This window comes from Choloepus didactylus, chromosome 4 (genome assembly GCF_015220235.1).
Source record: "Choloepus didactylus isolate mChoDid1 chromosome 4, mChoDid1.pri, whole genome shotgun sequence".
In the NCBI taxonomy this organism is placed as follows: Eukaryota; Metazoa; Chordata; class Mammalia; order Pilosa; family Megalonychidae; genus Choloepus; species Choloepus didactylus.
In genome coordinates this window covers 32,732,542-32,757,604 of record NC_051310.1, presented here as the reverse complement: position 1 = coordinate 32,757,604, position 25,063 = coordinate 32,732,542, and the positions used below count along the sequence as shown (strand labels likewise).

General features: G+C 49.9%; 2 protein-coding genes across 2 annotated transcripts in view; one reads left to right on the top strand and one right to left on the bottom strand.

Annotated features, from left to right (window-relative positions):
• The window catches only part of ZDHHC22 (zinc finger DHHC-type palmitoyltransferase 22), a 47,890-nt gene extending 39,384 nt beyond the window's left edge, over positions 1 to 8,506 (bottom strand). Inside the window, exon 1 of the mRNA XM_037832217.1 lies at positions 8,091 to 8,506. The gene's annotated coding sequence lies outside the window, so the exon portion shown is untranslated. The remainder of the gene's footprint in view (positions 1 to 8,090) is intronic.
• A 103-nt stretch (positions 8,507 to 8,609) lies between these two features.
• TMEM63C (transmembrane protein 63C) overlaps positions 8,610 to 25,063 on the top strand; it is a 75,597-nt gene continuing 59,143 nt past the window's right edge. The window contains exons 1-2 of the mRNA XM_037832219.1: positions 8,610 to 8,856; positions 18,955 to 19,101. The gene's annotated coding sequence lies outside the window, so the exon portion shown is untranslated. The remainder of the gene's footprint in view (positions 8,857 to 18,954; positions 19,102 to 25,063) is intronic.

Here is a 25,063-nt window from a genome sequence, read left to right as displayed (position 1 = left end):
TGTTAAATCTAATTCATTTATCAGATTGTTTAGGTTTTCAGTTTCCTTATTGGTCTTCTGTCTGGTTGATCTATCTATAGGAGAGAGTGATGTGTTGAAGTCTCCCACAATTATTGTGGAAACATCAATTGCTTCCTTTAGTTTTGCCAGTGTTTCTCTCATGTATTTTGTGGCACCTTGATTGGGTGCATAGACATTTACGATTGTTATTTCTGCTTGCTGAATTGCCCCTTTTATTAGTATGTAGTGGCCTTCTTTGTCTCTCAAAACATCCTTGCATTTAAAGTCTATTTTATCTGAGATTAATATTGCTACGCCTGCTTTCTTTTGGCTGTAGCTTGCATGAAATATTTTTTCCATCCTTTCACTTTCAGTTTCTTTGTGTCCCTGTGTCTAAGATGAGTCTCTTGTATGCAACATATTGATGGTTCATTTTTTTTGATCCATTCTGCGAATCTATATCTTTTAATTGGGGAGTTTAATCCATTTACATTCAACATTATAACCGTGAAGGCATTTCTTGAATCAGCCATCTTATCCTTTGGTTTATGTTTGTCATATTTTTCCCCTCTCTCTATTAATAACCTTTATTGTACCCATACCGAATCTCTTTAGTACTGAACCTTTCTCCAAGTCTCTCTGTCCTTTCTTTGTTTCTCTGTTTGTAGGGCTCCCTTTAGTATCTCCAGTAGGGCAGGTCTCTTGTTAGCAAATTCTCTCAGCATTTGTTTGTCTGTGAAAAATTTAAGCTCTCCCTCAAATTTGAAGGAGAGCTTTGCTGGATAAAGTATTCTTGGCTGGAAATTCCTCTCACTCAGAATTTTAAATATATCGTGCCACTGCCTTCTCGCCTCCATGGTGGCTGCTGAGTAGTCACTACTTAGTCTTATGCTGTTTCCTTGGTATGTGGTGAATTGCTTTTCTCTTGCTGCTTTCAGAACTTGCTCCTTCTCTTCTGTGTTTGACAATGTGATCAGAATATGTCTCGGAGTGGTTTTATTTGGATTTATTCTATTTGGAGTTCGCTGAGCATTTATGATTTGTGTATTTATGTTGTTTAGAAGATTTGGGAAGTTTTCCCCAACAATTTCTTTGAATACTCTTCCTAGACCTTTATCCTTTTCTTCCCCTTCTGGAACACCAATGAGTCTTATATTCGGACATTTCATATTATCTATCATATCCCTGAGGTCCATTTCAATTTTTTCAATTTTTTTCCCCATTCTTTCTTTTATGCTTTCATTTTCCATTCTGCCATCTTACAGGTCACTGATTCGTTGTTCAACTTCCTCTAGTCTTGTACTATGAGTGTCCAGAATCTTTTTAATTTGGTCAACAGTTTCTTTAATTTCCATAAGATCATCCATTTTTTTTATTTAGTCTTGCTATGTCTTCTTTATGCTCTTCTAGGGTCTTCTTGATATCCTTTGTATCCCATACTATGGTCTCATTGTTCATCTTTAGTTCTTTGAGTAGCTGCTCTAGGTGCTGTGTCTCTTCTGATCTTTTGATTTGGGTCTGTTTTTTTCATAAGCTTTATAATTTTCTGTTGTTTTTGGCCTCTTGGCATTTGCTGAACTTGATTGGGTTCTTTTAGGATTTGTAGACCAATTGAAGTCCTTATCTCTAATTTATCAGATCTACAGCTTTGTGGAGTACACTTTCTCTAACTAACCAGCAGGTGGCGTCCATGAGCCACCTGTTCTCCACAAGCCAGTTCTCCCATGCTTAGCCTTTTTGGTGAGGGGGGGAGTGAATCTTGTGGGGTCCAATTGGTGTACCAAGCTTGCGTGTGTAGTTGGTGTTGCCTGCCCTGTACATGGGGCGTGTTTCTGGGCAGTCAGGGAGGGGGGGTGGCCCTAACAATCAAATCTCCCTGGTGATCCTAGAGTTTTAAAGCTGCTGCAATAGTCTAATCCTTCAGTTCAGTCCTGCCACAGTTTGTCTCTGCCACTGACCCACAAGTCCTTGGTATTGGCGTATGGTTCCTGAGACTTGCAAGTGGGCCCCTCTTCCAGGCTGTGCACCCCGGGTCCTCTGTTGAGGGATGACTGTGCTATGTCACAGGTGAGTGCCGTCTCCCCAGGGCAGTTCTGGGCTGCTGGGCTGTGTAGGGAGGCTCCCAGTCTGCTGAAATGATGACTGAATGGGGCTTTGTTAATTCACACTGCTCCACCTTCCCAACTCTGGGACAATCAGCTGAGGTTGCAGGGAAGGCTAATGTCCACGCCCAGTTTTGTGGTGTGTGCCTGTTATTTGAAGCGCTTCCGTCACACTGGGTTGTCTGGGGCAGCTCTGGGCTACGGGGCTGGCGATGGCCAGGAGTGTTTCCTGTCCACCAGGATGATGGCTGTGAGCAGACACCCCCCTTTTCTTGGGAAGTTGTGGTGTTTAGCGAATTTTCTCAGCCACTGGATTATTGTCTTTTGTCTCAGAGCTCTTTTAGTTCTGCTCTTGTCTTGACCTGCCCAAATTGCAAGCCTTTGAAGCTTTCTGTATTGGGCTTCTTAGAGTAATTGTTTTAGAAAAAGAAAAAAGGATTAAAAAAAAGGGCCCTCCTCAGGGATCTAATGGGCTATTGAAATGCTAAGAGACAAAGCAATTAGGGCCATTAAGGAAAGGTCCACAGGGCAGAGAGATCAGCTTTTCTTCGGGATTTGCATATGAGCCTCAGGGCCTGAGCTCTGCCCTTCCCCTTTCTATGTTCACCAGAACTCCAAAAATCCTCCGCTTTTATTTGGAGTTTTTCGTGTTGTTTTTTTCTATGCCTGTCTCCTCTCTGCTGGGCTGGCTGCTCTCAGATTCTCTGGTGTCTGGTCTCAGTCTATCTATGGTTGGATTTTGGATCAGTAGAATGAGTTTCCAATAAGGGCTGCCACTGCAGTTCTCCCTTCTCCTTCCCGGAGCTGACAGCCCCTCCTCCCACGGGACTGAGCCTGGCAGGGAGGGGCGCCGGTCCCCTGGCCACAAAAACTTACAGATTTCACTGATCTCAGCATTTCCACGTTTTCATGAGTGTTGTATGAAGTATGCCCAAAGTCATATTGCTCTGGGGTGTCCAGTCCACGCAGTTCCTGGCTTTCTACCTACTTTCCTGGAGGAGTAACTAAAACATACAGCTCACCAGTCCGCCATCTTGCCCCGCCTCACCCACCTATGTTTTATATACTTTTATATGTGTATTATATTTCACAAAGTTAATAAAATTTATAAAACAAAGAATGGGTTCATTCCTGAAAACACATACCATCACCCAGTGGAATGAGTAAAACGGAACTGATTTAAAGAGCCTAGGGCCAAGGAGAAGGGATCATTGCTTTGTAGCCCAGAAGAAACCTAACAGGAGAGCCATATTTCTGCCCAATGTGTATCTGCTTGGAGGGTCTTTAGCCTGGTAACCTCAATATATCAACACAAGGACCCATGTCTTCTTTAAGGACCTAATTCTGCAGTGTGTCAGCCAGGCTCAAGACAATTTAGGGAAGGCTATGCAGGCTTCAAGCCCCCAGATTTGTCTAAAGAGCCCAGTTCAGTTCAATTGTGGATGGGAAACCCTCCCACTCAGGTGTCTCCAGAGTTTCAGCAAAACAGAAATGGTTCCTTTGTGATGTCATCAGCACCTGCCTTCTGGCCTGGCCCCAGTAGTTTCTAATATTGATAATTAGTAGTGACTGTTGGTGGTGGATGACAGTAACCTCCTGCTAACCGTGAATTTCTTCTCTTCCTGGAGAGAAGTAATAGTAAAAAGGCTGCTCCTGGCTAAGAGGACCTGGTGGAGCCTTGGTGAGTGGGGACCCAGACTGAGGCTGTGGGTAAGGGAGGGCAAGGTGCCCAGGGAGGACAGGGCTGCCCAGGAGAAGAGGAGCCTGGATTGTGCTGTCAGAGCACCAAGTTATTACAGGGCCCTGCCTCCTTCACTCAGGCCCCACCAGCCTAGGGAACACCAGCCTCCAGGAAAGGGGCAAAGCTGCATTTCTGGACCTAAGCCTGAGGTCTTCTCCTGTCTAGAAATCCACTCTCCATCTCTGGTTAGACAGAGGATCCTGGAAAAACTGTTTTTCCATCAAATACATGGTACTCATACCTTCTGCATAGGAAATCAAACTTCCTTCTGTCCATAAAGGCAAATTAGAGTTTGTGACAGAAGACTGAGCTCCCCAAAAGGACGTGCTTTCATAGAGAGACTTGATTTGGCTCTTACAAACAGGGAATGCCCTGGATGTCTGAATTGTCATTTCTGCCTTGAAAAACTGCCTCTGTCAGTGGCATAAGTTTGCATTCGGGATCCTGTAGTAAAATCTGCAGAGTCTCACTCCCATCACTTCTAAGCTCACTGGCCCCCATTTAACCCTTCCTAGGAGTCTCACCCTGCACCAGGCCTTGGAGTGACAGAGGAACAAGTGTGTGGCTCCCCTGTCTCGAGGACTAAAATAATGAGAGTCATATTGATGAGTGATAGCCAGTAGTTACACCTAGCTGACTTCCTGGAACTCTGCCTTTCCCTCTCATTTTGATTTTTCCTAGACATCTCATCTGGGCAGTGCAGAAAGGCCATGTACAGTTGTATAGGTTGTGTACAGTTGTTTGTTTTGGGCAATTACAAACAATTCTGCAATGAGTAACCTTATTCATGTAGGTCTTTGTGAATTTGGTTTTTCTGATTAAATGATTTTTAGACAAGAGTGAGGTCCCAGGGCCACTCTGGACTAAATAACACTCTTGACTATGAGGGCTGTGACCCTGAAACTCTTCACTGGGCTGGTCTGAGACCTCAGGAGATTTCACTGATCAACATTCCAAGAGCTAATGGGATCCTGCTAAGCTCTGGCATCTAAAGTAACATGGACTTCACTTCCATAGCCATAAATAGGTCTTTACTGAGTCAGGGGCTCTGTGCTAGATACTAGGAATTAAAAGAAAAAGGAGACACAATCTGACATTAAAATGATGTATAATCTAGTGGGGAAGAAGATAAATATCAATGAATCAAAATAGTTCTCTGACCCTTGAGGAAAGACATCATTATGGATGGTTAATTTTTCTGGATGCTGAAGGTTTCTCCCTTAAGTGTACAGCTTTATTTTATTGTAACCATTTTGGCTGGAAGATTTTCCTTTTAAAATAAAATATTTGGTGACTAACTTAACCTTTTCTTAATGATTCAGGATCACTGCTCTGGGCAAATTTCCAATGCCTCGCCCACCCCCGCATAATACACTGATGCCCCCAAGGCCTATTGAAATGACCCTACACTAAATGTCCCCAAACTTTTGAGTTTGGTTTACAGTTTTTCTGTCTCTTCTCTTGCTCTTGGCTTTTGCTGATTTCACTGAACTTTTTATAGGTCCTTTCTCTTTCAACTTGCTACTGCTCATCTGCCGTGGGCTTGAAAATCAGGAAACTAGGTTTATCCATTAGGCTGTTGGTTCAGTTGCTGTAACAGAAACCACACCATAGTGGCTTTACAATGTTTGTTGTTGTCCCATAAAAGCCCAAGGTGGTCGACAGCCCAGGGCTCTTCTCCTCTGGGTCATCAGGGCACCCAGGTTTTTCCTGTCTTGTTGGTTGGCCAGTCCTTACCAGCATCATCAAAACTGCCTCCCATCCCCACATCCACGTTCCAGTCTGTACAAAGGGGAAAAAGGAAGTGAAGAGCAGGCAGTTTCCTTTTTTAGGAAGTGACCTGGAAGTTAAACATATCACTTTCACTCACATCCCATTGGCTGGGATTTATCATAGGGCTGCATCCAGCTGCCAGGGATGCTGGGATATGTAGTCTCCAGCAGGGTAACCATTAATCCAGGTTTTAACCTGGGGAGTTCTACTACTAAAAGGAAAAGGGAAAGAAAGGCCATAAGGTGGCACTTAGCAGTCTCTGCCACACCCAGTCTGTTGAAATTGTGTGTGAAGTAAATGCAAGTGGGCTCTCATGGAGGGTACAAGGTGCTCTTCTGCATAGGAAGTACCCGAGTCTTGACAATTAGTTCCATCTGTTTTGGTTACTGAGCGGTCTTTTGTTCCTTTTCTGCTGTTATGGGTTATGCTCCTAGACAAGACAATGGAGCTTAACAAAGTAGCCTTGAAGACAAAAATCGTCTTTGTCTTTCAGAGATGATAAACAGGGCCAAGGTCCCTTTTACCCCCATCACACTGAGTGAGAACAAGAAAAATGTTCTTAGCTATCATAGGCCACAAGGCCAGTTTCCTTCAAAATGTTCCTAGGGCCACAAAGCCTCAATGAGTCATTCCCATACACCTTTATGAGGCTTTCACTGACTTAGGTGGTTGGTGTTTAATTGGTTGGGACTTTGGGGTTACCTCTTTCACCACTGTCCAGCCCCCTCATGTTCCATGGGCTCTCCTTCCTCCTTTCCTGTATTGCCCTCTATTGTATGCCCCTGATGCCTATCAGGTCTCTCCTCCAGGAGCTGGAGCAAGTTGGGTGAGGGCTCTACAATCCTGTCCATTGGCTACTGCTCGAAAATTCTCCATGGCTCCCTTTTGCCTACTAAAGAAGCTCACACTCCTGAGCCTGGCATTTGAGGCCTTTCAAGACCTGCTTCCAGCTTCCCTTTCTGGCCTCAGCTCCCACCACAGGGCATGTCCAGGGATCAGGGATCATCAGGGAGGCTGGTGCAAGGTCCTTTGTGGACGGGACCTTGGCAAAGGAGGTTGGCGAGCCGCTGAAGCCAGCTCTGGGTCCGAGTTAAAACATCCACAAGCCAGTCTCCTCACAGGACACTCAGTCTTGCCTGGGAATTTCAGTCCTAGGGCCTCCCCTCCCTTCTACCTAGGTCCTTCCAGGAAGGGAGAGATTGACATAGGCTAGGTATCTGTGTGTGAAGAACTGAGGTAAGCACTTCACATGTTTCATCTCCTCTTATACTCATAGCAACCCTATGAAGTAGGTACTATTATTAGACTCCTTTTTTTCCTGCATCATGGCACCTATTTTAAAGACGTTAACCTCAGAGAGGTTAAGCAACTTGTCCAAGGTCACACAGCTGGTAAATACTTAGTCTTTCAGTCCTGGAGTCAGAGAGTAGTTTTGTGATGAGAATAGAGGAATAGGAGACAAGCTGTTTTTGTCCATGTTTTAATCTCTCCCACCAGACCATGAGTGCCATAGCAACAACATCAACAACTAATAGAGAGTGTTTACTTTGTAGATATCTCATTTAATCGCTTAAACACCCTTTAAGATTATTATTATTATTTCCCCCCTTTTTACATTTGTGAAAATGAAGCCCAGAAAGGTTAAGTCCTATACTTAGGCGGCCCAGCTGGGATTTGAATCCAGGCAGCTAGAGTTCCTAAGCACTACTCTTGTATATATCTGTTTTATCTTTGTACCCATCAGATCAGAAAGAGACAATAGAGTGCGAGGGCCAGAGGGACCTTAGACACCAACTAGCCCAGCCCTCGCCTATTACAAATGAGAGGGAAAGATAAAGTCAGAGAGATCAAGTGAGCGACCCAAGATTGCACAGCTTGTTAACAACTGAGCCAGGGCTAGAACCCAGATGCCTGGTGTCCTCTTGCCACTGTGTAACTGATGTTCAAAAGCCTTCCTGTACCATGAATGAATGAATGAATGAATGAATGGGTGAGTGAATGAATGAATGAACAGAGCTTGGCAGAATCTGCCTAGTGGCTCACACTGGGTTTTCATGGGGCCACGAGTCAGAAGAGCCACAACAGGGGAGGTGGGGCGAGGCATAGGGAGGGCACGTGCACCACAGAGGACACCTGACCAGGAGGCACCAGTCTGGGGGTGACGCATGAGGAGGCTGTAATGTTGGTTATGGGGGGACCAACCTGGGAAAACATAGTTACCCTCTGACCCCCTCCTCTGGCATCTCAGGACCTCATGTTCCCACAGCTTCCTCTACCACCTTCTTATCATATTGCTAACAACTCTAGCCACCAATATCTTACCATTAGCTCCTCCCTCCATCAGCTACAGCTGCAAGTGTAAGATAATATCTGCTAAATAAACAAATCTGCCCACCCTTGGGCAGATGGAGAGTGCCCCTTACTTTGCATATTGATTTTGGGGTGCAAACACCTCCAGGATGAAAACCAGTTACCTCCAGTAGAGTAGTCTGAACGTTGATGAAACTCCAAGGCCCACGGGAGGAAAGAGGCCCCTGGTCAAATGGAAATGACCGAGCCCACGCCCTTGTGCCTCCGGGGCCGGCCGGGCTGCGGCCAATCTGTGGATCTTTCCTCTGCTGGGGAAGTAGGAGCCAGCACTGGATTCCAGCCACAAGGACGGTGCCTGGAGCTGGTCCCCGGACCGGGCACAGCATTCCCTTTTGGGGTTGTGAGTCTTCTTTTGCTTCGGACTAGTAGAGGGGGGGTGGGGGAGTGGGCATGCCTCAGAGGAGACCCTGGGTGGGGTGGAGGGGCCGGAGTAGGGTAGGGTAGGGTAGGGACGGAACATCAGCGGGTGCTGGGGCGTCGGCAGCAAGGGACCAGCAGCCCCGCGCTTTTGCGAAGATAATTTGCAGATGGTTCCCGGTAGCGACAGGATCTCTGAGGCGGAGCCTGGACTTTTGCATATGATAATTCAGTCTGGGTTTCCGGTCGGGTGTGAGCAGCCACGGGGCGGGACCTAGGTGGCTCCTGCTGGGGAGGGGCCGGCATGCCGCTCCCCCTGTGATGCGGAGGGGAATTTGCTGACCGTCCCTTAGCAGGTGGTGCTGGCTTCACCAGGCCACCGGAGGAGGAGGACCCGTTGGCAGTCTCCTCCCAGGTGGGAGCGTGTTGCCTGTCACCGCACCCGGGTGGCCCGAGCATCTTGCCTGGGGCGGGGGCCGTGGTGCTGAGAGCACAGATGTGCACACGCGGATGGTAAGAGCCAGGACAGATGGAGCCGGGAGAAGGGGCTAGAATCCGGGTCCTGGTCGGAGGAGGGGGTGGGGAAGGAGCCGGATGGGATTGCTTGCTTCTCTGCTTTCCTGGACCTCGGACTGCCATGGGTGGGGGTGGGGGTGACTGCGCCACAGTCTTTTGCCATGCTGGCTACCCACCCCCTCCCCGCCCCAGCTTGTGCCTGGGGAAGGGTGGAAGGCAGTGGCTTAGTTGACCCTACTGGGGAGGGGTGGGGAGAGGCCGCGGAGTGGGGAGGTCCCAGGCTGGCCTAGGGGTCCCTGCTCCCCACCTCACAGCCAGGTGGGAGTTCCCTCTCCCGGCTGCCCCCACCCAGGGATTTCCCGCGGGGGGATGGGAGGGGGTGCTCTCTCACCGCAGTCTGACAACGACACTGCTGCATCGCACTGTTGCTGCTGTTGGGTGGGGGTCCCGATTTGTGCTTCTAGGTGGACTGGGCTCCTGGGACCCCAGGGGCAAAGAATGACACTTTTTCCCCATGTGCTTACAAAGAAAGGTTCTTGCCTGCATCCTTGCCTTGGCCTCGAGAGAGGAACTTTGGGTTCCAGTGATGGCCCTGGGGAAACTGAGGCCCTGGGGTGTTGTGGCTTTACCAGGACCACTTAGTAGGCTTGACCCCAAGCTCTCTGTAGGGGCAGGAGCTGTTCTTGCTCTCTAACTCCCTGGATCCATCTGGAGAGGGCTCACCACCCTAGGCCTGTTTTCTTCATCTCTGATCATCAAGGGGGTTAGAACTTCTGCCTGGGATTCCAGGGTGTCATGGGTGTGAGAATGGCCTGGGGACAGGAGAAAATCGCCCATGTAGAACGCTCATCTAAGCAGATGGGGCGTGAGGCCCCTGCTACAGTTAGGGAGCAGGGAGAGAAGGAAAGGTGGCTTGGGGAGAGAAAAGCCGGCTGGGCAACCCAGTTTCCATCTTCTGTCCTATTTATGAGCCTCAGCAGAGGCTGAGTGGATGTTCCCAGGCTGCTGTGGGAAAGGTGGTGCTGAGGGGGGCAGGAGATGGGCTTTTTCCTTTCATGGCCCGTGGAACTCCAGAAAAGCTGGGGTTTACTCGAGAAGGGGCCAGGGAACCAGCAACGGTGTTGGCCCATCAGCCTTCTCTTTGCATCACCTCTGTGGGGTCACCTTTCCTTGTTCTCTCTCCAGTTCCAGTCCCCAGGACAGTTGGATGACAGCGGAAACAGTGCAGAACTGTTGCCCTTGGAGGTGAGCTTTTCCTTAGCTCAGCTTGTCCTCCTCTCTGGGACAGATGCCTTTCCCTGGTGGGAAACTGAGGCAGGGAGTGAGCTGCAGTATTTTAGAGCTAGATTCAGCCATCATCATGGTGCAGACAAGGAAACTGAGGCACAGAGAGTGCAGTGATTTGCTCCTGGTCAGCTGCTACCCCACATGGTAGCAGGGATTGGAGCTTCAAACAGGGTCTCCTGGCATCCCGGCCCCCCACAGCGCAGACTGGATGTGGCCACCTCCTCTTTCCGCCTCTCTCTCTCTTCCTTTCCCAGCCTTGGCTAGGTGAGGCTGTCAGTGCCCCATGGGTGGGGGCAGGTCAGTGACAGGCGACAGTCCCTGCATTTTCTCCTCCTTTAAAATAGACATTTTCTAGTTACTTGGGAAGGAGGAAGCTTGAAGAAGGGAGCCAAACTCACTTGGTTACCTTCCCATACACCCCCTTCCCCAAGCTCTGTGGGCCTGTCTGGGCCAAAGGGCCGATCTCCCCATTGCCCTGGAGCCAGCAGCTCTGAACCCAGCTGGGCAGCAGGGACACATGAGCAGACGGACCCCAATGATCTTTCTGCAGCATCACAGGATGGCAGGTTCCAACCCCCCATTATCCTGAGTGAAAGGGAGGTACCGTGTGCCTGGCACTTGGGTTTCTGCTTTTCAGACATGCCCTGTGGAACACAGAGCCCCTGAAACTGGCCACTGGGTGATCCCAGCAAGCTGAGGGCAGCATGACAAGCACCAGTTTTCACCCAAATAGCCAGTGCAAGGGGTGCAGTGTCCAGTAAGCCAGATGGGAACCAGCTGCATGCGGGATACAGTGTAGTGCCAGAGACAGGACAGGACCCACCATACCAGAGGACACTGTGTGTCAGTGCCTCCTCTGGGATCTGCTTCTAGCCCCTCTAGGAGGAAGGCTGGTGGCTCCCCATCCTGGGTGCGTCCCTCCCTGGGCTTGCAGAGGCAGGCCCAGGTCTCATGTCGTGGAAGGAGACCCAGACTTGTAGAGCACAGAGCCTGGTTCTGGACCAAGAGCCCCTATTGGCTGGCACTCTGCTCTCAGTTTCCTTACCTGACAACTGCGGATGAGCGAGCCTTCCCCAGGTGGGTGAAAGGGCTTTGGAAACGTGCCAAGCGTTTATTAGACAGGAAGTGTTATTCCTGAAGACTGGTCTGAATTGAGGTGTCTGTCTCCTGCTTCGAGGGGAAACATGGTTGCTCCCTGTTCAGAGGCGGCCCTTGCTCTCTGGCCAGCCCAGGGCCCCCTTCCGGGCTCGGAAGGCAGGCTCTGCCTCCCCAACCACCTCGAGTTGCAGTTTGGCCTTTGAGGACTTCTTTCCCCTCCTCAGCTGCCTGTGGTGGTTATGCTGACAGGATTAGCACCCCATAAAATGCAGAGGGTCTGGTGGCACAGTGAACTTCACTGCAGGCTTCTGTCTTCTCTGCTGGCTCATTCATCCCAGAGCCTCTGTCCTCTGGTTTTTCCTGGGGAGGGGCTGGCAGAAGGACCGTAGAGATAATGGACATAAAGTGCCGGGTGCTCTTTGCCCAGTGTCCGAAGTGCTGGGAACCCGGGGCCCTGGACAGGCTCTCGCTGGGAAGGGCTGTGGTGAAAGTGCTTAGTGGAAGTGTCCGGCCTCCAGTGAGATCAGCTTTTAGTGCACTGTTTATCCTGAGGTTGGGCCCCGGGGCTTTCTCCACTCCCCTCTCCTGGGGGAGCAGTGGTTTTCGCGGCTTATCATGCACTAGCATTGGTGGGGTGAACGGGGCCTCCTCATTCTTGCCTGAGAGCTGGCTGGTGCCTTGCATGCAAGATGGGGCTAAAGGACCAGCTGAGATGGGAACGTGGGTGTCCTGCTTCTAGATGTGTCTGGATTGCTCAGGGCCAACTGAAGGCAGCGCTTTAGAAGAGCCCCTGTGGTCAGAACTCTGCCTCCTGTGTTTCTAGGGCATTGTGTGCACTGAGTCACCACGTTTCTTCCCCAACCCCCCGAGGCTGGTACCAAGGCCTGCAGAGAGGCTGGGCAAGAGGGGCGCGGAGCGCCGTTGTCATCTCCTCTAGTCAAGAGCAACGTTCCCAAAGGGGAAGGTGTCGCATGAACCCACTTCAAAACCCAGGACTAGGATCCAAGAGTCCTGGACTCCCACCCCCTGCTTTCCCCAGCCTCCCCCTCTGCTGTTCTGCAGGAGCCCCTCCGGATGGATTGGAAGGGCCGGGCTGGGTTCTTATGGCACAGCCATTTGCCTGCAGGCTCTTGTTCTGGTTCCTTGGGGAATCAGAGCGGCCAGGCCAGCTCCAGCGGGAAGCCATGCCCCCCCCTGCCCCCCCCTCACACCTCCCCATTCCCATCACTGAGCCACCTCACCAAGGAAGGTGGCCCTGGAGACGAGACTTCTCACTCGGGCTGAGTCTTCTCAGGATCATGCCTTGCCAGAGGGACACTGGCCTCAGGCCACACGGTCCTGGCAAAAGAGCAAGGGATCCTAGGGTCTTTGGAAATATGGGTGGCCAGTGGGCTGGGGGTGGTAGGACTGTTTGCTGGGGTTTTGGTGTTGAGGCCTCGTCATCTCGGGGTGTCTGGGTAGCAGTGATCTGGCCATGGGCTAGAGATGCCGCAGAGGGACAGCCTGCCTCTGCGTTCCCAACCTGCTTCATCAGCCACCCCCTCCACCTCTGTGAGTCTTCCACGGGTGACCTGGGAAAATAGCCCCCTGGGAGGATGAACGGGAGGGTGCTGAAAGGTGCCTGGCATGGTGCTTCATGACTGTGAGTTCCCTTCTTGCTGCTTTACTTGCCTTTCCTGCTGCATGGCCACCTGTCTGGGGATCTCAGGGATGGCCAGACACGCTTGGGTGGCGCTGGCTGACCACCTGTGACGGTGCTCTAGGCACTGTGGGACTGAGTCGTTCTCTTCAAAACAGCTTCTGTTCCCTGAGGGTGTGGCAGGGGGTCTGTGTGTTTGTGCCAGGGGTGGCGTGTCCTTTGGGACATGGTGCAAGCTGCTGCTGGGCTAGGGACCCCTCTTGGGCTGGGGTCTCTAGTGACCCTGCCTGTAAACCTTCTAAGGCACCAGAGGAACAAGAGCCTGCACAGTGCCTGTGTCCTGAGACCCAGGTGACACTGAGGGACCTCACAGTCCTTGTCATTGCTTTTAGTCCTCTCCACCCCCAAGAGAGAGGCAGAGCAGGGATGAGGCTCAGGGAGGTGAAAATAACCACACACACACACGCACACACACACACATACACACACACACACACACACACCAGTAGCAGGACCTGCCCTGAGCTCTGATTCCCAGTCCTCTCATCCTGTAGCGCTTGACGCATCCTTCTGCGGCCTGTGGTTTTGCCAAAGCTGCTTCAGACGGAGGGCCTGGGCGGGGAAGGTGGTGTGTGGCTCCCCTTCCCCCTGCGCTCTGGGCAGGGTGCCTGGAGCGGGGTTCTGCTGAAGGACAGCGCCTGACAGGGGAGCAGTAAAAACAGAAGCATAGGATTCCCACCCGGCCCCCACCCCGCGGCGCCTGAACACACAGCAGAGGGGCTGAGCCCAGACCGCGAAGGGTCCGGGAAGGAGATCCGGGGCAGCCGGGCCTGGGCCCACGCTCCTTGGAGGCAGGCAGCTCCTCAGGTCTGGCCCAGCACGTGCAGCCAGGATGGAGGGGCCGGGAGGCAGGGTGCTGGCCTCTGGCCCAAATGCAGATGGAGGAGCCAGGAAGGAGCCCAAGTCCCAGTGCTCTCCTGGGGGTCTGGAGAGGAAAAAGCCCTGCTCTTTCCCCGAAGCTAGGACAGAGGAGGGAAAGAGGTGGGGAGGAGCAGGCTTTCTCACCTAGGCCTTATGCCCAGGGCTGGGGCTAGCTATCCCGAATACTTATCAGAGGAATCATCGTCTAGCCCAGTTCTGGCCTTGTCACTCCTCACCTCAAATACTTTCATTGGCTCCCCAGAAGCTGCCTTGGAAGGCGCGTCTTGTTTTAAGCCCAAATGTCCTTTTCCTTTGCCTTCCTACTTCCCCCTTTCTGCATACTGTGCTCTCCCTCAGAGGCTCTCCAAGCGTGGGGAGGAAGATGTCTCAGATTGTCTTGAGGTTTTCACGAAGTACACACACCTAACATTTCTACCTGTACCCCCACCCCCCTCGCCCCAGCTCAGCCAAGATCTGTTATTCTGGCAAATGAAACGTGCCCTGGACTCTCTGTCCCACCTCCTCTTCCTGTCCCAGTCCTTGTCCTCATCCCCACCCTCATCTGTTCAGGGTCTCCCTGTCCTTCAAAGTCCAACCCAAACGCCACCTCCTCCATGCAGCCTTCCTGGGGTCCCTGCCAGAAGAGATCTCTAAGGCCTTTCATGCACTTGTCACCCTTGAGTCTGTCTCTGCTGCTAGACAATGAGCTCATCTTTTCATTTATCAAGCGTCCATTGAGTGCCAGTCACACACGTATCATGAGGGGAGGGGAAGGTAGACAAGGAAGGGAAGAATTACAGCAGCCTGGGAAATGCTGTCACACCGGCAAGGACGAATCGCCAGGGGACATTTGACAATGGCTGGTTTTAAAGCTGAAAATGTGCATTCTTTATCACCAACAGTTTCATATCTGGGCATTTAATTACCTAGAGAAATGCAGACATATGCACAGGAGACAGCTCCAAGGTTATCTAGGGCAGAGATGCACAGCAGTTAAGGATATATATAACTGAGGGCTTTATTTTATGTAAATTATGCCTCAATAAAACTGATACATATTTATAAATATAATATATTCTGTATTATTAACATGGATAAATTTAAAAACAATGTTGAAAAAAAGTCAATTGCATAAGACCATTAATGAAATCTTAATTTTAATAGAAATCACCAAACAATACTGCCTGTGATTTACGGATACAAACATGTTGCAATCCCTATCGAGCTTTCTTTGGAGAGGAACAGGAGATGAGACCGAAAAGGGGAAAAGAAAGGGCTTCTAATCTTCCAGTAACACTTCTTTTATTTAACAAAAAAGATCCAAAACAAGAATGACATAATATTAACATTATGTTAATGTTGGTTGTATTCTTTTAACTTTTTTGTGCTTAAAATCTTTCAAAATTAAAAAAAAAAAGAAGGGATCTAGGCTTACAGGCTCTGTCCTCTCCCCGGGGGTCAGGGAAGGCTCCGAGAGGAGGGAGTGTGGAGGGGAGAGTGAGTGTGGGCGTCGGCTGCTCCAGCTGGGGGAGGGGCTTGGGAGAAGGAGGGGGCGGGTGTTCAGGGCCAGGGAATCTGGGGGCAGATTCTTCACGGGCCCCAGAAGCCCGGCACTTTTTAAATGCTTGTTGAATGACTTGTATTTATCAAACTGCTCCCTCCCCTGCCACCTTCCCCATCCCGCTCCCCGATGTCAGCCCCCCCATTCCTTGGCTGTGTACACAGAAAACAGGATTCTGAAAATAAAATGATGTACAAATTGATCATTTTTTAAAAGTCTAGATAACCAAGTGGGGTGTGGGGGAGGAATGAGCCAAATATATCAAACTGAAAATTAAAATGGGGAAAATACTACCAATGCAGAAAAAATAGAATTCTAGAGGATACTGTGCTCAACCAGATGCCCATTCATTTGAAAACTGGCTGAAACAGATAGTGTGCTGGGAAAATAGGAATCATTAGTTTGACCCCAGAAAAACTAGAAAATCCCGACAGACCAATAATCATGGGAGAAACTGAATTTTCATAAAGGTATCCCACTCCCCTCCAAAATATCTCAGGTTTAGACAACTTCTAATTTCTATCAGACCTCCAATTAACAGATAATCCCAATGTTATTTAAACACTACTAACTGTACCTCATTATAAAGAAGGGAAGAGTACAAATTATTCTATGAAGCCAGCGTGATACTGATCCAGCTTGACAAATACAGCACAAAAAAGAAAAACTCATATCCTCTCCCACTCCAAAGAAAACTGAAAAATCTTACATATGAATATTGATGCAAAAGTCACAAATTGAATAGCAATAGATTCATGCAGCATTATGTTAAAAAAATTAATACATCACCAGTAAGTGGGGTGATATTCCAGAAACATAGATTCAATGTTAGGAAAACTGTTAACATAATTTAAAAAACTAATAGTTCACAATAGACTAAAAAAATCTTAGGAACAGCTCCATAAATGCTAAAAATGCCTAAAAGACATTTGATAAACTTCCACATATATCCCCGATTTTTAACTCTTATTTTTGCTCTTTAAAAAAAAAAAAAATTGTGGGACATATATACAACCTAAACTTTCCCATCTCAACCCCTCCCAAGTATACCATTCAGTGGGATTCAGCAGATTCACAATGTGTTGCCCTTACCACCTTCCATTACTAGAACTATCCCCTCTCCCCAAACAGAAACCCTATACCTATTATGCATTAACTCCCCCTTCCCCCTGTTCCCCACCCCTGGCAACCTGTGCTCTAATTTCTGTCTCTGTGAGCTTGCATATTCTCCAATATATTCTCTGTGGTTACCATGGGGGTTAAAACTAAACTAAACTAAACTTAAAACTAAAACTGAAACAACCATCCCCTGTAGTTCTTGTCAAAAATTACATACGTTGAACCCCAAGCCACTGGTTTATCATTAATTTTTGTGCATTTGTCTTTTAGATCCTGCAGGAAGTAAAAAGTGGAATAACAAACACTGATTTCACCAGAGATTAGTGTTTGTTATTTCTTCATGCAGCTTCAATCTATTGTCTATTTGTCTTTTGCTTTTGACCTGCAGAAATCTCTAGCATCTCTTGAAGGGTCGGTCTAGAACTCCCTCAGATTTTGTTTAAGAATTCTTAGTTGGCAGTTTTTTTTTAGTGCAATTTTATTGAGCTATATTCACATAACATACAATCCATTCCAAGTATACATTCAGTGGCTCACAGTATCATCATGTCATTGTGCATTTATTACCTCAATTTTAGAACATTTTTATTACTACAAAAAATAAAAGTAATAAGAGAAAACCCAAAACATCTTATACCCCTTATCCCCCCCATGATTGGCCCCTAGGATTGGTATGGTACATTTGTTATGTTGATGAAAGAATATTAAGATATTACTATTAGCTAGAGTCCATAGTTTGCAATAGGTGCATTTTCCCCCATATGCCACTCTATTATTAACTCCTTATAATAGTTTTGTACATTTGTTCTAGTTCATAAAAGGGATTTCTAATATTTGTACAGTTAATCACAGATGTTGTCCACCACAAGATTCACTGTGTTACCCAGTCCCATGCTTTGGCCTCTGACTTTCCTTCTGGTGACATACATGACTCTAAACTTCCCCTTTCAGCTACATTCACACGCCATTCAGCGCTGCTAATCATGCTTACAATAATGTGCTATCATCACCTCCATCCGTTTCCACAAAATTAAATTCAACCTAGTTAAAAATTCTGCACATCTTAAACAGCTGCTCCCCATTCTCTAGCCTTATTCTATCTCCTGGTAACGTACGTTCTAGATTCTGTGCCTATGAATTTACGTTTTATACTTAGTTCATATTAGTGAGATCATACAATCTTTGTCCTTTTGTGTCTGGCTTTTTTCACTCAACATAATGTCCTCAAGGTTTATCTGTGCCGCGTGCATCAGGACTTCATTCCTTTTCTGGCTGAATAATATTCCATTATATGTATATACCACATTTTGTTTGTCCATTCATTGGTTGATGGAGACTTGGGTTGTTTCCATCTTTTGGCAATTGTGAATAATGGTTGGCAGTTTTTTCTTTTAACACTTTAAATATGTCTTCCCACTGCCTTCTTGCTTCCTTGATTTCTGATGAGAAATCAGCACTTAATCTTGTTGAGGCTCCCCTGTATGTGACATGCTGCTTCTCTTGCAGCTTTCAGAATTCTGTCCTTATCTTTAACCTTCAATAGTCTGATTATAATATGCCGCAGCATGGGTCTATTTGGGTTTATCCTGTTTGGAGTTTTTGAGCATCTTGGATGTATATATTCATGTTTTCTGCTAAATTTAGAAAGTGGCCAGCTGTTATTTCTTTGAATATTCTCTGCCATTTTCTCTCTTTCTTCTCCTTCTAGGACTCCCACAGTGATTATATTGGTAGACTTGATGATGTCCCACAGGTTCTCAGACTTGGTTCTCTTGTCTTCATTCTGTCTTCTCTTTTCTCCTCAGAATAGATGATTTCACTTGTCTTATCATCAAGTTCTCTGATTCTTTCTTCATCCATCCCAAGATTTACTGTATCACACATTCCCATGCTTTGGCCTCTGATTTTCCTTCTGGTGACATATATGACTCTAAATCTGCTGTTTTACCCCTTTAGGGAATTTTTAATTTCTGTTACCATGGTCGTTGACTCTGTTTGGCTCCTTTTCATAATTTCCATCTATCTGTTCATGTTCTCTTACTGTTCACCTATCATTTTCCTGATTTCCTTTAGTTCTTTGTCTATGTGTGTCTAGGCTGAGGCTCCCCACCCCAGCGAGGGAAAGTGGGGAGCTCCAGCTCACCAGGGGGGACAGTGGCAAAACTGGGCCTAGGTGCTTGGACCCTTGATGCAGTGCCCCTTCCACGAGCCCCGCTTCCCAGGACCCCTGCTCACCCACACCTGGGTGGACAGCTTGCTGGCCTGGATTTGGAGGAGGGGAGCGTCTGGGGTTCCCCTCACCCCACCAGAGCTCTGTTCTCAAGCAGCCCTGGTTGAAAGATGCTGACTGGCGTCTTGGCCCTGGCGGGAGAGGCCTGGCCTCTGGGCTGGGGGAGGAGCCACAGTGAGGCCGGGAGCAAAGGGATCCACCCTGCCTGCACTGAGAGTGCTCCCTTTCCCTGTGCCACAGAGCCTCGGAGGAGCTGGCTGCGTGGGCAGAACTCCAGTGGGGACGCAGGTGGGCCCCTCACCTTTCCCTGAAGCCTGATCAGGAGGAGGAAGGTCCTGTGACAACCCATCTGCCCTGACCCCAAAACTCACCCAACCACTGCTCTAGGTAAGTAGGCCTACCCCATCCCACCCATCCTCCGTCTCGCCTGGGAAATGTGGCCATCCCTGCCGTCCTGTGGCCTGGAGCTCTGTGCTCAGGCTTGGGCCAAGGCCCTCCCTCCTAAACCCACATCCTGACTGGAGGGGGCTGAGTGGGCCTGGTTGCCTCTCTAAGGGACACTGCCCCTGGGGACCCTGGCTCCTGGGACCTGGGAAGGGGGCCCGGGACTCTCTGGCTTTGGTCAGAAATGCCCCCAGCCTGGGGTTCTAGCTGGTCCCCCGAGAGAGCTCTGCCCCTTGACATCCTCGGCAACAGATTAAGACAGATGGTGTCGGCATAGAATGTTCGAGCGGAAAGGGAGCTTAGCGATATAATCACCCTCCATCCTCACTCCTTACTTCTCAAGCATTATGTCTGTATGTAATTGAAAATGTAGTCGAGCATCCCAGAGGAATCAGGCGTTATCTTGTCAAAATAGTGCAGGCGGCCCTTTGGCTTCAGCCTGCCCTTCTTGGGTCCACCCAGTTCACCTGCCTCCTCCCTGCCCAGCCCCAGGCTCCCTTTCCCCTCCTCCCACCTGCCTTGTTACTCCCATAAACCCAACATCCTTTGTGAAAGGGGCATTGGCAGCGATTGGACCTCGAAGCCAGAGGGCATGAGGACGAGGCTACCATCTGAGGGAGATGTAAGGAAGTAAAATCAAGAAAGGGTAGGAAAGTGGGGGAGGCTTTCGAGAAGAAGCTATGACTGTGATAGCATTTCTCTATTTGAGAGCAGCTCTAAAATCTCTTTCTCATGAAAGAAGACGTTATCCTGTATGGGCTGTTGGCCAAGAACATTGTGATGCTTGCTATTAGTGGTAAAAGTGCTCTTAGATACAGTGCTTTTCTCTCCGAAGGGCTTGGTGGTCATGTGTGAGTTGCAATCGCCCGGCCTGTTCTAGGAGAGCCCTTCAAGGCAAGGAGCCTTCACCCCAGGCATCACTTCACTCTTGTCCCTCCGGCTGTGCCCCTGCCTGCCCCAGCCTTGCCCCAGACCCTTCTCCCGGCTCCCTGCCGTGAAAGGCATCAGGCAGAGGTAAGAACCCAGCTCTGGAAGTGATGGGTTCGAATCCCAGCTTGGCCACCTGCTAGCTTGTAATTTCTGTGTGCCTCAGACTCTTTGTCCATAAAATGGGGATAACAATAGTTCCCCAGGGTTACTATGACGATTAAGTGAGTTAATTTCTGGAAAGTGCTCAGAACAGCATCTATCATCTTAAATGAATGCGTATTAGCTCTGATCCTGACGCAAGCCTGTTCTCTCTCAACCACACCCTGCTGCCTGATTCACCTCCCTAAAGCACAGTGCAGCCATCTCACTCCCCTGCTCTAAAATCACCCATGGCTCCCCATTGCCTATTGAATGACTTTGCTCTAACCTGCCCTTTAAGGGCCCTGAAGGCGGGAACTGTGTATCATTTATCTTACGCATAACCAGGAATCGATAATATTCATTGAGGTGGGTGAACTGAGTCCCTAAGGGATGGCAGTGCAACCACCTCCAGCTCCCAGCTGGGGTTTTGATCCAAACTCTCTTGCCTCCCCAACTGCAGCTCAGCCAGGACCAGACTTGGATATGGGGTGCTGGATCTGTACCCAGGGCTAGGTTTGCTTTCCCCTGGATCCTGTGGGGAACAAATGCAGCGAGCCCTCTTTTGGTCCCCAGCCCTGGCACACATCAGGTCAAGAGAGGACACCTGGCCATTGCCCAGAACCAGGCAGTGACGAGCAGTTAGGATGCACGCTCTCCAGTGAGCTCAGGCCAGACAGCAGACATGACAACCTTGTCCTCATTCGTCACCGGGAGGTGGCCAGAACCACAGCTCCCATGGCTCATGAGGGAAGCCTGAGGCCAGCAGAGGCCTCCCATGACCTGGTGCCCTGGACAGAGCATTCAGCAGGCCCTCGTGCTGCATCTCAGTCACTTCTCCAGCAGAAGAGAGGCTGTGTGCCAGGGAGAAATAAGCACTGAACTGGAGAAGGGCAGATTCGTGTTCAAAACCAGACCCCTCACCTAGTGGAGAGGCCTTGGGCACATCAGCTGACTTCTCTGAGCCTTTATTTTACTATCTGTGAAATGGGGAGGGAGGGTCATGCCCACTTCATAGGGTTGGTATGAGGCCAACATGGAATACCATGGTGTCTGCATAGGGGGTTGGCACCATCCAGTTATTCTGATCAGACCACTGCTAGCACTGCCTCTGTCCTGCCAACTCCTGGTTTCCCTAGGTGACGTTTTGTTGCCTGGTCTCCCCTCCAAGATGAAGGGAGGCTTTTGGCAGGGCAGGAGAGGGGGAGCAGTCCAGCCTTCCCAGACGCCTGGCAGGGTGAGAGGAGCAGGAGGGAGGAAGCATAGCTCTGTCTTGTGTTCCCAGAGATTTTCCGCTTGGAGGCTCAGGGATGCTGCCAAGCTCCGGGAGCAAGGGGTGGAGTGACAGGGAGGCCACACACCGGACCAGCCTGCTTTGCACAGGCTGGTAATTTTCTTTTTATTCATTCAACAAAACCTTGCTGGGAGCCTGCCCGGGATTCCCAAGACTGTACTGGGCACTCAGGATTCACAGCAGCAAGTGTTATGGGCAAATCCTGTCCTCATGGGACTTTCATTCTAATGGGGGAGGGACGGGACAGAGTGTAAAAACATAAATCGTGAAGGGAGTGTGTTAGAAGGTGATAAGTGTTGCGGAGAAGACAGAAGGAAATGGGTATCGGGAGTGCCAGGGAAGCTGGGGTATTAAATAGGATCATCGGGGTAGGCCTCACCAAAAAGGTGACCTCAGGAGCCCCTGAGAAGCCTGTTGGCTCGGAACTACACGCCTTTCACAAGATTCTAGAATAGGAACGAAATCTAGAAGCCCACTAGTCCCAGCCCAGATAATTGCATGCCTGTGTTTTAAAACCTTGAATAGCTCCCCACTACCTACACAAGGAAGTGCCTGGGATTTGGAGCCTCATGGTCTAGCTCCAACCTGCCTGTGATCACACAAGACCCTTCTTGCCCCACCTCGCCACCAAGACAGTCTGCCCGCCGTTTCTAGAATATTCCACCCTCTGCTTCCTTCCTCCACCCATTTGTCCCCTCTGTCTGGACGGTCCCTGTCGCACTCATTCCTCCAACATTGAAATCTCACTTTCCCTCCAGATGCAACCCCCACCCCCCACAAAGCCTCCTGCTCCCCAGCTGGCTGTTGTCTCAGCCCACAACCTTGGCTTGTTGCTTTCTCGTGACGTGGATCTTTCTCTGCCTCGAGCTTGGGCTTTGGCTGAACTGCCTGATCCCCCTGCCAGGCTGGGGGTATCCTGAGGGCAGGGTCTGGGGCTCTTTCCCCTTTGGAATTAAGTTTGCCCAAGCCCAAAGGCCCCAGCAACACTGGGACAGGAAAGAAGAGAGGAAACCGAACCGAGGGTGAGATAACATGGAAGAGCCAGTGAAGGAAAAGGAGAGAGACATCGCCATCATATTTTTTCCCAGACAGACAATCACAGACAGAACTATCTACTCCCTCCAGCATCCTAGGCCGGTGCATCCTTTGGCTGCAGCTGGAGCTCAGTTCCTCTGGTTCCATCCTTTGGACTCGGGTTGCTAGTCAAGTTATTCAGCATGGATCAGAGTGACTTTGCTAACTCCTTCCCCAGGGTGCTGGTGCAGGTCAGGATGAGGCCAGCCCCTGGTCTCCTCTGGTTACAGCCACCCCCAGGGCCTCGCAGAGACTGTCTGGGGGCTACAGTGTGGGGCCTCCATAAGTCATGAAGGTTGTGCTAGCTGGTCATCCTCAGCCACTTGGCTCGGCCTCCCTTCAGGGCAAACCTTCATCACAAGCAGATCCATAAATAGAGGGCCCACCACGGGGCCTCTGCTGCCTGGGCCCTGTGAGGCCACGTGAGCTAGTCTCCCACCTCTGCCATCTGGCTCCTGCCCGCTGCCGAGCAGGTGTGCGCGGAGAGCCCCCTGCCTCCGCCCCTCTCTCCAGCTCCTGCCCAAGGCTTGCCCTAATTACACAGATGCGACCAGAGTCCAGAGGTCAGGCCTCCATTCTGGGTCTCCCTCCCTCTCTGGCTTCTGGGGGGTGAAGGTGTGTGTGCATTTCCATCTTTGAGACTCAGAACCCCTAGGAGCAAGCATGGAGACAATCTGGGCCTGTGACTTGTCCTGTGTGCTCTCCCCACCTCCCTCTCCACTTGTGTGCCTGCCATGGTCTCCACCTGGAGAGCCCTGCCCCTGCCCCTGCTCCTGGCCTCCACCTGGGTAACTCCTCTGCAGGTGGGAAACCTATATGGGGTTGTGGCTGGGAACCTGCTGCTGAAGTCTAGGCTCCAGTCTCAACTGAGGGATCATAGCTCTTGTCTGGGGTTGTCGTGAGGATTAAACGGCTTGTGCTGGAGGAGTCTTAGCTCTGTGCCTGGCAGGTAGGAGGCCCTCGGTTAAGGTGAGTGGCTGCCTCTCTCCATCTTGCAAGGTCTGCCCTGGCTGGCACCTTCTCCGCGCAGCCTTTCTGGCCTCGCCAAGGCTGGGGCAGGCTCCTCCCCTGTGCTCCCGGCACCCTTTTACGGGCTTTTGGTATATGCATCTGTGATCCTGTTGTGTTTTCCAGGATTTATGTACCCTCTAGAATCTTGTGCCTAGGTTGTGGGCTCCCTGAGTGCAGGGGACAGAGTCTGGAATATAATTTGCTGGATAAACGACTCTGAGCAAGAGACAGGGGCTGCGATGAGGAGATTGCAAGACTGAGAGAATAGGCTCGAGCCACCCAGGCCTGATTTTTCCAAGGTCTGTCCATGATGCCCAAAGAGGGCTGTGGGCAGGATGAGGGGGCTGGGGAGGCCCCTCCATCTCCTGTTATATGGTCCAAGGCACTGATTCTCAAGGTGGGATCCCTGGGCCAGCAGCATCATATCAGCCAGGAACTTGTTAGAGGGGCAGATTCCCAGACTCCACCCCAGACTTCCTGAATGAGAAACCCTGGGGCCAGCCCAGCCCTCCATGATGTAGCAAGCCTCCCGGTGGTGCCCAGGCACCAGTGTTTGAGAACCGCTGCTCTAATGGTTCAGTAGAACTCAAATGACTCATTTTCCCTTCAACTAACCCCAAAGAGGTGTGCAATTGAATCTCTCTCTGAGGTCTCTGCTGACACCTTCTAGAAGGTCCTCAGGCTGGGCCCCCAGGGTACCGCGTCTGGCTGGACCCACACTCCTGAGCTTAACACCCTTTTACTGACAGGGCAGGTGCAATAGGGACAACCCCATTCAGGATTGTTACCTCTCCTTTCCCAAGTGGATCTAGGCCAGAGGGGGTGCTGCTTCAGGCGTGGTCTTGATTCTACCCATTGCGCTGCCGTCAGCCAGCAGCCCCTCAAGGCCACCCTCTGCAGCAGGGGGTCCCAGGGAAGACTCCTGGAGTGTTAGGGCTGAGAAAGACCCAAAAGATCTTTGGTTGTGTACACATACGCACACACAACACATACCCCAAGACATATAAAAGCATGAACACATACAAATGCATGGACAGACACAACCCAACATGCACACTTATGAGCTCGTCAACAAACATGCACCCCCAAACACACATGCACCCCAAACCAAAATTATAGATACACGTCCCTAAGCACCCAAATATCCCCCAAACACACACAGATATGCACACACATGGGACATATTGACACACACGCACTCTAAAACACACAGACATAAATGCATAGATCCACACATCCTCTACACACAAGATAGAATCTCTCTCTGTCTGTCACACACACACACACACACACACACACACACACACACACACACATACATGCCTTATAAATGAGAACCTTGATCTCCTGAGAACAGTGGGGAGTCCTCAATATCCCAGCTGGCTGCTCCTCCCCAGAACTGCATTCACATCTGCATTATAGCATTTATCACGTGGTATTACTTTTTCTTTTTTTTTC